This window comes from Chiloscyllium plagiosum, unplaced genomic scaffold (assembly GCF_037043375.1).
Source record: "Chiloscyllium plagiosum isolate Xiang-an unplaced genomic scaffold, Cpla_swu_hap1 HiC_scaffold_46, whole genome shotgun sequence".
NCBI classification, from domain to species: Eukaryota; Metazoa; Chordata; class Chondrichthyes; order Orectolobiformes; family Hemiscylliidae; genus Chiloscyllium; species Chiloscyllium plagiosum.
The window spans coordinates 46,271,181-46,286,575 of record NW_028270184.1 but is presented as its reverse complement, the minus strand read 5'-3'; positions in this window follow the sequence as shown (position 1 = coordinate 46,286,575).

The following is a 15,395-nucleotide window of genomic DNA, read 5'->3' as shown; positions in this document are numbered from 1 at the left end:
CCTCTGGAATAAGGTGGGCGAACTTGCAGCATGGGTTAGTACCTGGGACTTCGATGTTGGGGTCACGTCAGAGAACAGATAAAATGGTAAAGGCTGGGGAGGGTGTGGGGGGCGCATTGTACGTCAAGGACAATATGACGGTTGCACTAAGTACTTTTGAGGACTTGTCTGAGATAGTATGGCCTGAGGTTAGACATAGCAAAGGAGAGGTCAAACCTTTGGGAGTTTTCTATCTGCCCCCGAATAGTTCCAGAGATGTAGAGGTTACGATAGTCAGGATGGTCCTCAATAAGAGCAAGAGCGACAGGTTAGTTGTTATCGGGTCTTTAACTTTCCAAATATTGACTGGGAATACTGTAGGAGAAAGTGAGGACTGCAGATGCTGGAGATCAGAGTTTAAAAATGTATTGCTGGGAATACTATAGTTCAAGTACTTGAGATTTGTCAGTTTTTATCCAATGTGTACAGGAGGGTTTATGATACAGTATCTCGGCAGGCCAACCAGAGTAGATTTGGTACTGGATAATGAACTTGGCCTGATGTTAGATTTGGAGGTAGGTGAGCACTTTGGTGATAGTGACCACAATTCGGTTATGTTTACTTTAGTGACGGAAAGGGATAGGTAAGGCAAGAGTTACAGCTCGGGGAAATTACAATACAGTTCGGTAGGATTTAGGATGCATAGGATGTGTAAGGAAATTGCAGGGGATGGGCACAGTTGGAATGTGGAGCTTATTGAAGGAGCAAGTCCTGTGGATCCTGGATAAGTATGTACCTGTCAGGCAGGGAGGTTGTCGAGCATGGGAGTCTGGTTTACGAAGGAAGTTGAATCTCTTGTCAAGAAGAAGAAGGCGGCTTGTGTTAAGGTGAGATGTGGTGACTCAGTTAGGGCGCTTGAGATTTACAAGTTATCCAGGAAAGACCTAAAGACGTCAGATGGGCTAGAAGGTGACATGAAGAGTTGTTGGTGGATAGGATCACGGAAAACTCTAAGGCTTTCTCTAGGTATATCAGGAATAAAAGAATGACGAGAGTAAGATTAGTACCAATCACGGATAGTCGTGGGAAGTTGTATGTGGAGTCACAGAAGATAGGAGAAGCACTGAATGAAATTTTTGTCAGTATTCACATGAGACAAAGATACTATTGTTGGGGAGATTGTGAGATGCAAGCTACTAGTCTAGATGGGATTGTGTTTCACAAGGAGGAGGTGTTAGCAATTCTGGAACGTGTAAAAATAGTTAAGTCCCCTGGGCCAGATGGGATTTATCCTAGGATCCTTTGAGAAGCCAGTGAGGAGATTATTGAGACTTTGGCTCTGATCTTTATGTCGTCATTGTTTACAGGAATAGTGCCAGAAGGCTGGAGGACAGTAAATGATGTTCCCTTGTTCAAGAAGGGGAGTAGAGACAACCCTGGGAATTATAGACCAGTGAGCCTTATTTCGGTTGTGGGTGAAGTGTTGGAAAAGGGTTATGGGGACAGATAGGATTTATAATCATCCAGAAAGGAGTAAGTTGATTAGGATCGTCAACATGGTTTTGTGAAGGCTGGTCGAGCGTTACAAATCTTATTGAGTTCTTGGAGGAGGTGACCAAACAGGTGGATGAGGATAAACCGGTTGATGAGGTGCTTATGGATTTCAGTAAGGCATTTGTTATGGTTCCCCGTGGTAGGCTATTGCAGACAATACAGAGGTATGGGATTGAGGGTGCTTTCACGGTTTGGATCAGAAATTGGCTAGCTGAATGAAGGCAGAGGGTGCTGGTTGATGGGAAATACTCACTGTGGAGTTCATTTACTAGTGGGATACCGCAAGGATCTATCTTGTCATTTTCATAAATGACCTGGATGAGGGCATAGAAAGATGGGTTAGTACATTTGCGGATATCACTAAGGTCGGTAGAGTTGTGGATAGTGACAAAGGATGTTGCTGATTACAGAGGAACATTGATAAGATGCAGAGCTGGGCTCAGAGGTGGCAAATGGAGTTCAATGCAGAAAAATGTGAGGTGATTCACGTTGGAAGGAATAACAAGAATGCAGAGCTCTGGGCTAATTGTAAGATTCTTGTTCATGTGGATGAGCAGAAGGATTTCGGTGTCCATGTACACAGATCCTTGAAAGTTGCCATCCAGATTGACAGAGTTGTTAAGAAGGCATACAGTGTTTTAGCTTTTATTAATAGAGGATCGAGTTTCGGAACATTGAGGTCATGCTGCAGCTATACAAACCTCTGATGCAGCCGCACTTGGAGTATTGTGTACAGTTCCGGTCACTGCATTATAGGAAGGATGTGGAAAGGGTTCAGAGGATATTTACCAGGATGCTGCTTGGTATGGAGGGAAGGTCTTATGAGGAAAGGCTGGGGACTTGGAGTTGTTTTCGTTAGAGAGAAGAAGGTTGAGAACTGACTTAATTGAAACATGTAAGATAATCAGAGGGTTGGATACGGTGGACAGGGAGAGCCTTTTTCCTCGAATGGCGATGGCTAGCACAGGGGGACATAGTTTTAAACTGTGGGGTGATAGATATAGAACAGATGTCAGAGGTAGTTTCTTTACTAAGAAAGTAGTAGGGGCATGGAACACACTGCCCTCAACAGTAGTAGACTCGCCAACTTTTAAACGCCATTTAAATGGCCATTAGATAGATAAATGGACGAGAACTGAAAGTATAGGTTAGATGGGCTTCAGACTGGTTCCACAGGTTGGCACATCATCGAGGGCCGAAGGGCCTGTGTGCGCTGTAATGCTCTACATTCTAAATGACCGGGTTGTCCTATGATATCCATCCGAGTCAAGTTGGCTTGATTTCGACAGCTTAGAAAATGAGAGGAAATCTCATTGAAACATATAAAATTCCAAAGAGGTTTAGTAGGTTAGATGCAGCATTATTTCTGGTTATGGAATTTAAAACCCAGAGCGTTTACATCAGGATAAGGCACCAATCATCTAGAACTGAGATGAGGAGAAATTACTTGTCTGAAAATGTAATAAATATTTAGGGGTTTTAATCCAGTGGACTAATTATTGTTCGAAAATCTGTCCCCCTCGAAGTTATGCAACAAGGAAATCTTATTCTATGCTATTACAAAGTTGAAATATACATGTTGTCCTGGTTTTGAGGAGGGTTGTTGCCCACTTTATTGCCCATGAAACAGGTGGACATTTACAGCAAGTGCAGGCATTGTTAAATTTCAAGGCCCAGTCCTGGTGGATCCTCATATGTGGAGGGATTATGGAAAAATCATGTGTCTATCACTGACAGTTTTACAGGAGATTTTCCACTCCAGGAAAGAACACTGCGACAGCACAGATTCCTGGGATTGCTCCTTGTTATCCAGTGTGCACCTGTGTTTGGAATATAAAGTCATTACAGGGGAATTGGAGCTTTAAAGTAGCAGATGGTTTTTGAAATTCATGAACAATACTGGGACCACTTTTAAGGAATGAGACCAGAGGACAATCTTTTTCCATAATTCCCAACATGTAATAAAAATTCATTCTCTTCCTTTGAAACCATTTGATTAATAATGATGATATAGGTTGAGGTTCTGTTTGCCGAGCTGGGAATTTGTGTTGCAAATGTTTCGTCCCCTGTCTTGGTGACATCCTCAGTGTTTGGGAGCCCCCTGTGAAGCGCCTCTGTGATGTTTCCTCCGGCATTTATAGTCTCTGCCGCTTCCGGTTGTCAGTTCCAGCTGTCTGCTGTAGTGGCTGGTATATTGGGTCCAGGTCGATGTGTTTGTTGATAGAGTCTGTGGATGAGTGCCATGACTCCAGGAATTCCCTGGCTGTTGTCTATTTGTCTTGCCCTATAATGGTAGTGTTGTCCCAGTCGAATTCATGTTGCTTGTCATCTGCATGTGTGGTTACTAAGGATAGCTGGTCGTGTCGTTTCGTGGCTCGTTGGTGTTCATGGATACAGATCATTAGCTGTCTTGCTGTTTGTCCTATGTAGTGTTTTGTGCAGTCCTTGCATGGGATTTTGTACACATCAACAAACACATCGACCTGGACCCAATATTCCGGCCACTACAGCGGACAGCTGGAACTGACAACTGGAATCGGCAGAGACAGGCCATTATAAATGCCGGAGGAAACATCACAGAAGCGCTTCACCAGAGGCTCCCAAGCACTGAGGATGTCACCTAGACAGGGGACGAAACGTTTGCAACAAAAATTCCCAGCTCGGCGAACAGAACCACAACAATGAACACCCGAGCTACAAATCTTCTCCCAAACTTTGAAATGATGACATATATTTTACAAATGTTCCTCACAGTTTACTAAGATTAAATAGTCATGTTTTGCCAATTATTTTTACCTTCTCTTGTGTTTAGGATATTTTGCAAATGTCCATGATTTATATTCTCCTCGTAAAACAATAACACAAGCAATATTCTGCAACCAACTTATTCTCATCACTACAAACATGTCAACACATCAATTTGTACATCATGCTGATTTTCCAACTTTAACTTTTACACAACGTATTTGATGAACTTTTGTTTTCTGACTGCCTCCCTTTTCTTGGGTAGAAGGTACTTCTTCCTTTTATCATGAGGGCAAAAACCTTATCTGCCAAGGTGAAGGATAATCCAAAGAGATTCTGCAAGTGCATTAAGATCAAAAGAGTAACTAAAGACAGAATAGGGCTGTTTAAATGTCAACAAAGTCGTCAACATGAGGATAAGGGAGAGATAAAGAATATTTTGCATCAGTATTTTTATTGTGGCGAAAAACTGGAGGCTGGGGATTTCTGGCAAATAAATATTGATGCCTTGAAAATAATGTACATTACAGAGAGGAAAGCTGGAGGTCTTAAAAAAATAAAAGATCAATAGATCTTTGGGACCTGATCAAGCGTATCCCATGATGTTGTGGAAAGTTAAGGGATTGCACGGCCCCTTGCTGGGATATTTGCATCATCATGTACACACAAGGGTGAGGTGCTGGAGGACTGGAGGAAGTTTAATGTTGTGCACTTATTTAAGGAGAAGAATGGAAACTAATCGACCTGTGAGTCTGACATCAGTGGTGGGTAAGTTGTTGAAAGGGATTCCGAGAAATACCACTTATATGCATTTGGAGACACAAGCACGTTTTCGGGATAGTCAGCATGGCTTTGGGCGTGAGAGATGATGTCTCACAAACATGCTTGTGGGCAGAGTCTGCATGGACTTCAGTAAAGCCTTTGACAATGTTTCACATGGTAAACTGATTAGGAAAGTCAGATCTCATGGGATTCAGGGAGAGCTTGCCATTTGGACACAAAATTGGATTGACGGTAGGAGAAGGTGGTGGTGGAGCGCTGCTTTTCAGACTAGACGCCTGTGACAATTGGGGTTTCACAGCGATTGATACTAGGTCCACTTTTGTCTACCATTTACATAATGATTTGCATGAGAATTTAGGAGGCATGCTTAGTAATGTTGAGGTTCTTGTTTAGACTGTGAACTGGAGACTCAGCGATGGTAAAATGACCTTCAGTCATCTTTATTCAGAGAACAGGTTTCTGAGCTGAAGCTACAACATTGAGCTGAAGTGACTTTCTTCTTACAGATAGCTCATTAATATGATCAGCATTTTCAGGATACAGGTATCAATTCATTGAAAAGTACTTGAACCTGTCCCATTCAGACAGATACTTCAGAATTGTCTGTTTAATTAAGTGGTTTAGACTAAACATAAACACTACAAAGTTAAAAATCACACAGCACCAGGGTATAGTCCAACAGGTTCAATTGGAAGCACACTAGCTTTTGGAGCGACGCTCCTTCATCAGGTGATAGTGGTGGGCTCAATCCTCACACAGAATTTATTGCAAAAATTTACAGTATGATGTAACTGAAATTATACATTGAAAAAATGATTGTCTGTTAAGCCTTTCATCTGTAAGAATACAGTGATAGTTTCACTTCTTTCAAGTGTAAATCACAAAACATTTTATTCAAAAAGTTGCATTCCGGGTTAGCTGTTAAGAAGGTGATAGCTAGACAATATGTTGAAGGTGTTGGCCCCCTGTGTTCTCTGTCTATGCCATGATTTTTACATTGATTCTAATCTAACAAGTGAGATAACTGAGTTTTACATAAATTCATGCAATTTTTGAGCTCAGCGTTCTATATGAATGCATACAGTTTTTTTTTAGCAAAGTACAATATAACCCTGCAAGTACAAATTCACCCTCCAAAATATATGTGTGCATGTGGGTCTTTGTCTGTCTGTGTATGTGTGTCTGTCTGGGTTGGGGGTTGTGGGTGTGAGGAAGTGTATGTGCGTGTGTAGTGAGTGCAATGTCTCTTAAGTCTGTGAGGGAGTGTGGGAGTTTGTGTGTCTGTAAGGGTGTGTGTGGGTGTCTGTGTGCGCAACTGTGTGTATGTGTGTCCGTGTGTATATGTGTATAGGAGTGCCTGTCTGCGTGTGACAGAGAGAGAGTGTGTGTAGGAGTATCTGGTTGATGTGTATAGTGCAATGGTGGTCACTTGTAATGTGACATGAACCCAAGGTCCTGGTTGAGGCCCTCCCTATGGGTATAGAACTTAGTTATCAGCCTCTACTCGGCCACTTTTCTCTGCTGCCTGTCCCGAAGTCCGCCTTGGAGGATGGTCACCCGAAGGTCCGAGGCTGAATGTCCTGGACCACTGACGTGTTCCACAACTGGGAGGGAACCCTCCTGTCTGTTGATTGTTGTGCGTTGCCCATTCATCCGTTGTCCTAGCCTTTGCTCGGTTTTCCCAATGTACCATGCCTCCGGACATCCTTGCCTGCAATGTTTTGGATAGACAACGTTGGCAGAGTCACATGAGTACCTGCCATGTACAAGGTGGGAGGTGTCCCCACACGTAATAGTGGTATCTATGCTCTTACTCTGAGACACACACTCTGACAGAGTGTGCACATAGATACCACTATTACGTGTGGGGACACCTCCCACCTTGTACATGGCAGGTAACCATGTGACTCAGCCAACGTTGTCTAACTTATATGTTGCAGGCAAGGATTCCCGGAGGCATTGTTCATTTGGGAAACCGAGCAAAGCCTACGACAACGGATGAATGGGTACCGCACAGCAAACAACAGACAGGAGGGTTCCCTCCCAGTTGGGGAACACTTCAGTAGTCCAGGACATTCAGCCTCGGATCTTCGGGTGACCATCCTCCAAGGCGGACTTCGGGACAGGCTGCAGAGAAAAGTGGCCGAACAGAGGCTGATAACTATGTTTGGTACCCATAGGGAGGTCCTCAACCAGGACCTTGGGTTCATGTCACATTACAAGTGACCACCATTGCACTATACACATCAACCAGATACTCCTACGCACGCACACTCTCTCTCACACGCACACAGGCACTCCTATACACACATAGACACGGACACACATTCACACAGATGCGCACACAGACCCCCACACTCACCCTTACAGACACACACACTTCCACACTCTCACATGCACCCCCTCACAGACTTAAGAGACTACACTCACTACACACACACATACACTTCCTCACACCCACAACCTCCAACCCAGACAGACACACACACAGATTGACAAAGACCCACATGCACACATATATTTTGTGGGGTGAATTTGTACTTGCAGAGTTATAATGTACTTTGCTAAAAAAAAAACTGTATGCATTCATATAGAACGCTGAGCTCAAAAACTGCATGAATTTATGTAAAACTCCATTATCTCACTTTTTTAGGTTAGAATCAATGTAAACATCATGGCATAGACAGAGAACACATGGGGCCAATACCTTCAACATATTGTCTAGCTATCACCTTCTTAACAGCTAACCCGAGAATGCAACTTTTTGAATAAAATGTTTTGTGATTTACACTTGAAAGAAGTGAAACTATCACTGTATTCTAACAGATGAAAGGCTTAACAGACAATCAATTTTTCAATGTATAATTTCAGTTACATCATACTGTAAATTTTTGCTTTAATTTCTGTGTTAGGATTGAGCCCACCACTATCACCCGATGAAGGAGCGCCGCTCCAAAAGCTAGTGTGCTTCCAATTAAACCTGTTGGACTATACCCTGGTGCTGTGTGATTTTTAACTTTGTACTCCCCAGTCAACACCGGCATCTCCAAATTGTAAGCACTACAGTTGCCTCTTGCAGTGCACTCAAGGGCTTTTACTATGTTGAATGGTCAGATTACCTGCTCTCTTCAGTTCCCTTTTTTATCAGTATTGCCATTGGAAACTTTGATCCTGATCGAATTAAGTTTCCTTGATTCAATTAATTGTCCCCTTTCATCCATTCCTGCTCTGTGGGTTTCTGCTGAACCTCAACTGCAGCAATGGTTTATTTTAATTTGGTCTATTTTGTGATAGTTAAATATACTACAGAACCGCAGTTTTATGAATGAATGAATGAATGAATGAATGAATAACACCCTGTTATAGTAGGGATTTACGAATGAGTACATATAAAGTGCTTCAATCAGTTAATGAAAGGAACCCCACAGTAGGTTAGTGGATTACACCAAAATTGGTGATACAGTTGATAGTGAAGAAGGTTAGCCATGATTACAAAAGGATCCTGATCAATTCGGCTGATAGGCTGAAGTGGGTCAAATGGGCCCAGTGGCCATATTTGTTTCATATTTTGAATTGTTTTCGCCTGTGAGAGACCTTCACCAGGAGGGTGAACATTTTGTATAGTGACCCTCTTGCCACAGTCCTCCCCAATGGTGGACGATCTAGCAAATTTAATATTTGTAGGGGCAGTCGACAGAGCTGTGCCTTGCCACCTTTGCTTTTCACATTGGTGGTTGAACCGCTGGCAGAGCGATACTAATATAAATGTTCCAGAAGTGGGGACGAAGTCACATAAAATCACACTATATGTGCATGACAGTCTCAGTGCCGCACCTGATACAATGCATCAATTTATTTGGTGGCTTCTTGGGTTATAAGATCAATTTTGCGATGTCAGAGACGGTGCCCACAGGTGGTCTCACGAGACTGCCTGATCCTGAGGCTGGATCTCGGTTCCCTTTTAGTTGGTCACATGAGAGCTTTTTCTAATGAGGCATATTTATTACTCTCATTTATGTTCGGCTATTTAATGGCAGCTTTGCCGATTTATTCAACAGAATCAAGTTGGACCTTTGTAGATGGGAGGCGTTCCAAACTCTTGTATAGTCAGATAACCCTCACTAAAATGAGCATTCTGCCTCAGCTGTTGTATCCTAAAAGAATGCTTCATCTGCTTGTTACGAAGCAAATATTTTGAAGATTGAATGGCTGGTTCCATTATTTTATCTGATATCTCAAGCAACCCCAAAATTAAATTGAACTAAATTGCAGTTATCTTACAGACTGGGAGGAGTGGGCCTTCCAGATATCAAGAACTATTAGATACGTTCGTTGCTGTCTTACATGGATGATTGGGCCCGTGGGGACCCTCACTCACTTTGTTTGGACAGCGAAGTATCTCAGGCAAGGTGACCCTCATTAGCCTGCTGTTCTTAGACAAAATGAGAACAGTTAAGGAATAATACCATTGTTGAACACTCATCAATACTGTTAATGCGTGGAGGGCAATGTGCCAGAGTGAAAGTAATATTGCCAAAACATCATTTCTGACAGCCTTAGTTGGTATGACAGGCTTTCAGTCCGGGATGATGATCTCTGGGTTTAAATTATGGACAGCTAGGGGCTGACTTGCCTGGGTGGTTTATTTGAAGGAGACACACTGATGTCTTTTTGATTGGATTATATTACAGTATGGAAACAGGCCCTCCGGCCCAACAAGTCCACACCGACCCGCCGAAGCGCAACCCACCCATACCCTTACATTTACCCCTTACCTAACACTACGGGCAATTTAGCATGGCCAATTCACCTGACCTACACATCTTTGGACTGTGGGAGGAAACCGGCGCACCCGGAGGAAACCCACGCAGACACGGGGAGAATGTGCAAACTCCACACAGTCAGTCACCTGAGGCGGGAATTGAACCCGGGTCTCTGGCGCTGTGAGGCAGCAGTGCAAACCACTGTGCCACCGTGCCGCATGTCTTCTGAGCAATTTGCTCGGAAATATGAATTGTCCAGTCGGAACCTCTTTCATTTCTTTCCAATTAGAAACTCCATACGAAAAGAGACCACACTTCAAGTTGATCATTATAGGCCCGACATGGAGAAGAGGGTCTTGAGTGCTGAGGCCATATTATATGTTAGCAACACTTATCATCCATTGAGAGAGGGTCCCTCAGACAGACCGAATGGCTCTGTAAGGTATGGGAGAGAGAGTTGTACATTGAGATCTCTTCTGAATTATGGGAGGCTATCTGCAAGATGGATCGCGATTTACCACAGACCCACGCTTGGTAACCGAAGATTCTCCACAGTGTCCATCTGGCCCCAGACCGCCTCACTAAATTTAAAGCAGGAGCATCTCTAAATGTAAAGAGAGCGTGGGGGAGCTCACTCATTGCCTCTGGTCCTACCACAGATTGCGGGCATTCTGGAGTGCTGTGGTAGGTGACATAGACAAGGCCTTGGGAAGTAGATGGGAATGGACCCGTTTCAATTTTTCTTGGCTTTGTTAATTCACTTTTATTAGATGCATACATCAAAGGCTTTTCAGTGTCCTCACTTTTTGTGGAAAAAACAACATTCTGTTTGGTTTGGTGTCGGAAAATCCCCTGGGGCTGGCAGGCTGGCGTAAGCTAGTCATGGAGCACAATCTCTTGGAATGTCTGCCGAATATGGTGCACCATAAAACTGAGAATTTCTATAAGATGTGGCGGCCTTTTTTGGACTACCTGGGTACAGATTTGTTCTCCATAGTAATACGAACTTTGATGTAGCCATGGTAATTCTAACTAATGTGTTTGGTATCCAGAGGGAATGAACTATGACCATATTAATACGTATAAGCCTGTGCTCTCGATGATAGCGGGCTGTTGCTTTGTTTTGCTAAGGTGTGTTACAATTGTTATCATTATTATTATTGATAAGATTTTCCTGTTTGAAGCTTAGTTATTAGTTATTATTTATATATGTTGTTAGCGGTTTTGTTTTATATATTGATTTGATTTATTTGCTTTTGGATTCATCATAATATTCAAAAGAAAAAAAATCTTCTTTTTAATAAAAGTATATATTCTAAAAAGTGATAGAGCTGCTATTCTTGTTACTTAAGAGGCAGAATTATATTCACGTTGTTATGGACCAGGGCAGCCACCATTATCCAACCAATAACGTTTCAAGAACGTAGCCCAGACCTTAACTTGACCAGTTCTTTGAAGCAGGTATAAGGTGGATATTCCAGGAGTGATGCAGCTGGCCCAACAACTCAGTTATAAACTAAACAGAATTTACTTATAGATTACTTGAATGAAACACAAGCAAAAGAGAACCGAACTCAGAATAACAATCTGTCTGAAAATCCCACCAAATCTATCACAACCTTACGATGCTCTTCCAAATACCTGCAAACAAACATCTCCTTTTCAAAAACAGGTAATATTAAACACATGTTCTGCCAGGGGAGAAGTCAGAGAGAGGGAGGATTAGCACGGAACCACTCCTTTGGTACCCCAGTAGCTTCTCTGGGTTCCCAGCTGAAACTTGACTAGCAGCTGCAAACACAGCGGGTTGCTAAAACCAAAACCCTGATCTGACCGAACGAATCACATGCCTTTCGTTGTACAGTTGTTTTATAAAAACTCTTAAAAGCTTTTTCAAGCAGATATTTCAAGAAATACCAGAACGTCTATCATTTCAACCCCTGAAAAAACAAACCAAGGAGACTACATAACCTTGATAATGGAGCAGCAGCAACTTCCTCCCACCCACCCCACCATTTAAAAAAGCAACACCAATCTCCAAAGATGACTTAATTTTAAAACCACGTAATCTTACACTGTTAGTACACTGCAAACCCCAAATACATTACTTTGACTATAATATGCAAACATGCACGATTACAATCTGTGTCAGTCTGCTTTACTGCTTTGCCACTTGAATGAGAACCGAATGCCTCCGTTTCTCATTCAAATTTCGACAATGTGTCAGCAATCACGTTTCTCGTCCTGCCACATGCACACGTTTTAAATTGAACGCTTGTAACGGCAATCTCCATCGAAACAATCTGGAATTTGTGCCCGTAAGATTCTCCACACACTTCAGTCAGTTACGATCAGTCTATTTGATTGTCTCAGACACATTACCGGTAATATAAACATTGACATGTTGTAACGTTAACAGCAACCTCAAATACTCCTTCTCAAATGTCAAATATTTCTCTTGGTAAATGTCCAGGTTCCTGGAGAAATACCCGATTGGTCTTCAAATCTTCTTAGCATCTTCCTGATAGAGCATCACACTGACACCTACATCACATGCATCGATAGCCACATTGAATGACTTGGCAGAATTAGGCATGGTTAACACTGAGGCAGTTGTTAGCAGAAAATGCCTTCTGACAGTTTGTCATCCACTGATTTTTGTTTTGCTTTTCCTCTGTAATTCAGTGAGTGTAGAAGCCATACTGCTGATATTTGGTAAGAATTTCCGATAGGAAACCACTCAATCCCAGTGATAATAGTATTGCTCTTTCTATCAAGGTCTCCGTCCAATAACATGGCCCAGGAAGGTGACTTGGGCTTTGGCAAGTTCACCTTTACCCAAACGTATCATCAAGCCTGCTTCCCGAAGACGATCAAACAAATTTGAATAAAGGTGCAAATGTTCCTCCCTCGTATGATTTAAATTCACTCGGTCATCAATATAAATGACACAATTTGGCATCTATAAATAACCTTATTTGGTAGCCATTGAAATGTGAATGGCGCATTTTTGTAGCATACAGCATGGCTTTAAACTGATACAGTCCCTTCGGCAGTACAAAAGCTGAAAAAGTATCCTCTTTCTGAAAAAGTATCCTCTGAGAAAGTCAAAAAATAGAACTTTAATTTGCTTGTCTCATTGTTTCAACACAGTCTTCCCAATGTGGAATCAGATAGGCATCAATCTTTGTAACTGTGTTTTTTGCGATATTCCACACATTTCCCTTGGCTAACATCTGGTTTTGGTGCAATTAGTATGGGTGAGCTCCAGTCAGTGTAGCTCACTTGGATTATGTCATCTTCGAGCATGCGTTCAATCTCCTCTTGCACCCCTTCCCACTTAGGAAGATTATGCCTATAAGGATGTTGTTTAAACGGAAAAGAATGTCCAATATCTGCATCATGCATAACTACGTTAGTACTTCCCTGATTATGTCTGCGTATCTCCCCATGTGATAGTAATAACTCTTTCAGGTAATTTGGATTTTCCTCTGGAAGTTAATTCGATAATTTATCCCAATTTTTGACAACGTCTTCATTGTCCAACTTCATTTGAGGAATGTCCAGATCCGGATCCTCTGAATTTGGTTCTTCAGTATTGCAAACGATAGCTTAGTTTCATTTTGGTTTCTTTCCTTATAAAAACATCTTTTATGCATATTCATATGGTACACTCTATGAGATTTATTTCTGCCTCAAGTCCTTTCAAATAGTTTACCTCACTCACCTTTTTTTCAACTTGATAAGGTCCACTAAAACTTGATTTTAAAGATTCACATATCACTGGAAGTTACACTAATACCTTATTCACCTGAACCCCAAATTGAAAAGTTTTGATTTCGTGTCTGCTTTTTGTTTCATTACATACTATGATAAGTTTAAATGTTGTTTAGCCAGCTCCCCCACGCTGTTTGATAATTCCCTAAAAGCTGACGCATCGTCCAAATATGTAGTCTCTGAATTCGAACTTAGTAATTTTTGCTTCATCATTTTTAGTGGTTCTCTCACTTCCTGCCGAAAACCTAATCCAAATGGAGTGCATTTGGTCGATTTATTTGGTGCATTTGTGATGGTAAAAATTGCAAATGGAATTCCGTTATCCTTATCATCTGGGGAATCTTGACTACATGCCTTTGACAGGGTTTTTCACATCGGATGCCACCTTTCTAGCGCTCCCTGTGATTCTGGACAGTACGCAGAAGGTTTGAATTGTTGTATTCCTTAGGTATCCAAAACTTCCTTGAATAACTTTGATCTAAACTTTCACCCTTGATCTAATTGTATCTCTGTGGGTAGTCATTATCCAGTGAAAGATGTGCGTGACTCCTCGACAATACTTTCAGCTGTGATACTGCACAATGGAATGATCTCTGGAAATGTAGTGAGCACATCCATTATTGCTAACAAATACTGATTCCAATTGTTTGTTTTAGGTAGATGTTCTATTCAAGCAATTAAGACATATTTAAAATGTTCTTCAAAGACATCCTCGTGCAGTTAATGCCAGTAAAAATGTATTTTAGTTTATTTTTTTCTCACTCTTAAATGACCTCCAGAGAAAGGGCCTCCCAACTCAAGTAACAGCACCTGGTCTCAAAATGGGCACACTGGTGAATGGCAAGAGGTTGGAAGTGTGCCAACTCCGGTGGAGAATGAGTACTTGCTCCCTTTCCCTTTACAACCTGACACTTGTAGCCATTGTCAGATTACTTGTGTCTGGGCTGAACAAATTATTGTCACCGAATGGGAAATGCTGTCTTGGCAGAAGGAAGGGGATCAACTGATCGGAGGACCACTACTGTCTCTGGAATGAAGACTCCTCAAATGATTATGTGATCAATGACTGGACAGGGTGTGTGGACAGGGTTGATCAAGGCAGGTTGCAACTAATTGACAAAACTAGGGGACTGAGTATTAAGAGGAAGTTCTCTATATGTTTTAGTCTGTAATCAGTCAGTGAAAAGGATTCCAGATCCTGCAAGTTCTTAGAATTGTGGAGTTAGAAGAACATTTACTGTTACGATTTGAAAATCATTTGGTTTATTGTCTGAATATTCACATCTGCACTGATCTTCGTTCAGTAACGAAATCTTGTTCTGTTTCTCTGCTGGTAAATGCTGACTTCCGTTTCCTTCACACCCAGTTAATCAATTACAACATTCTTCCCCCGCTCATTATCGCATCGTACGATGGCCGAATAACTGCTGTCCTGAAGATCTGCATAAAATGGAAATTTACTTCTCTGGAGGTGAAGATGTGACCCTGTAATGAATCAAATGAAATTAAACCAAATCAATACCAAGTCACCTCCTGATCACGCAATAGAGGAAGGGGAGAAGAGGTTAATAAGGCAGAGCCTGGGAAATGTGACAGATGCTGCAGGGTCGCCAACATTGGGAAAGATCAGAGCAAGTTCGAACCTGATGATATTCCTCTGGACATGGTCGTTCAAAGTCTGAATGGTTACCACGTGACTTAAATATTTCAGCGACCACGATAAAGGATAGTGGGCAGGATGGTTGGAGTTGATGTTAAACAATTTGAATATTCAGGGCAGGTTGTGTGGAACAC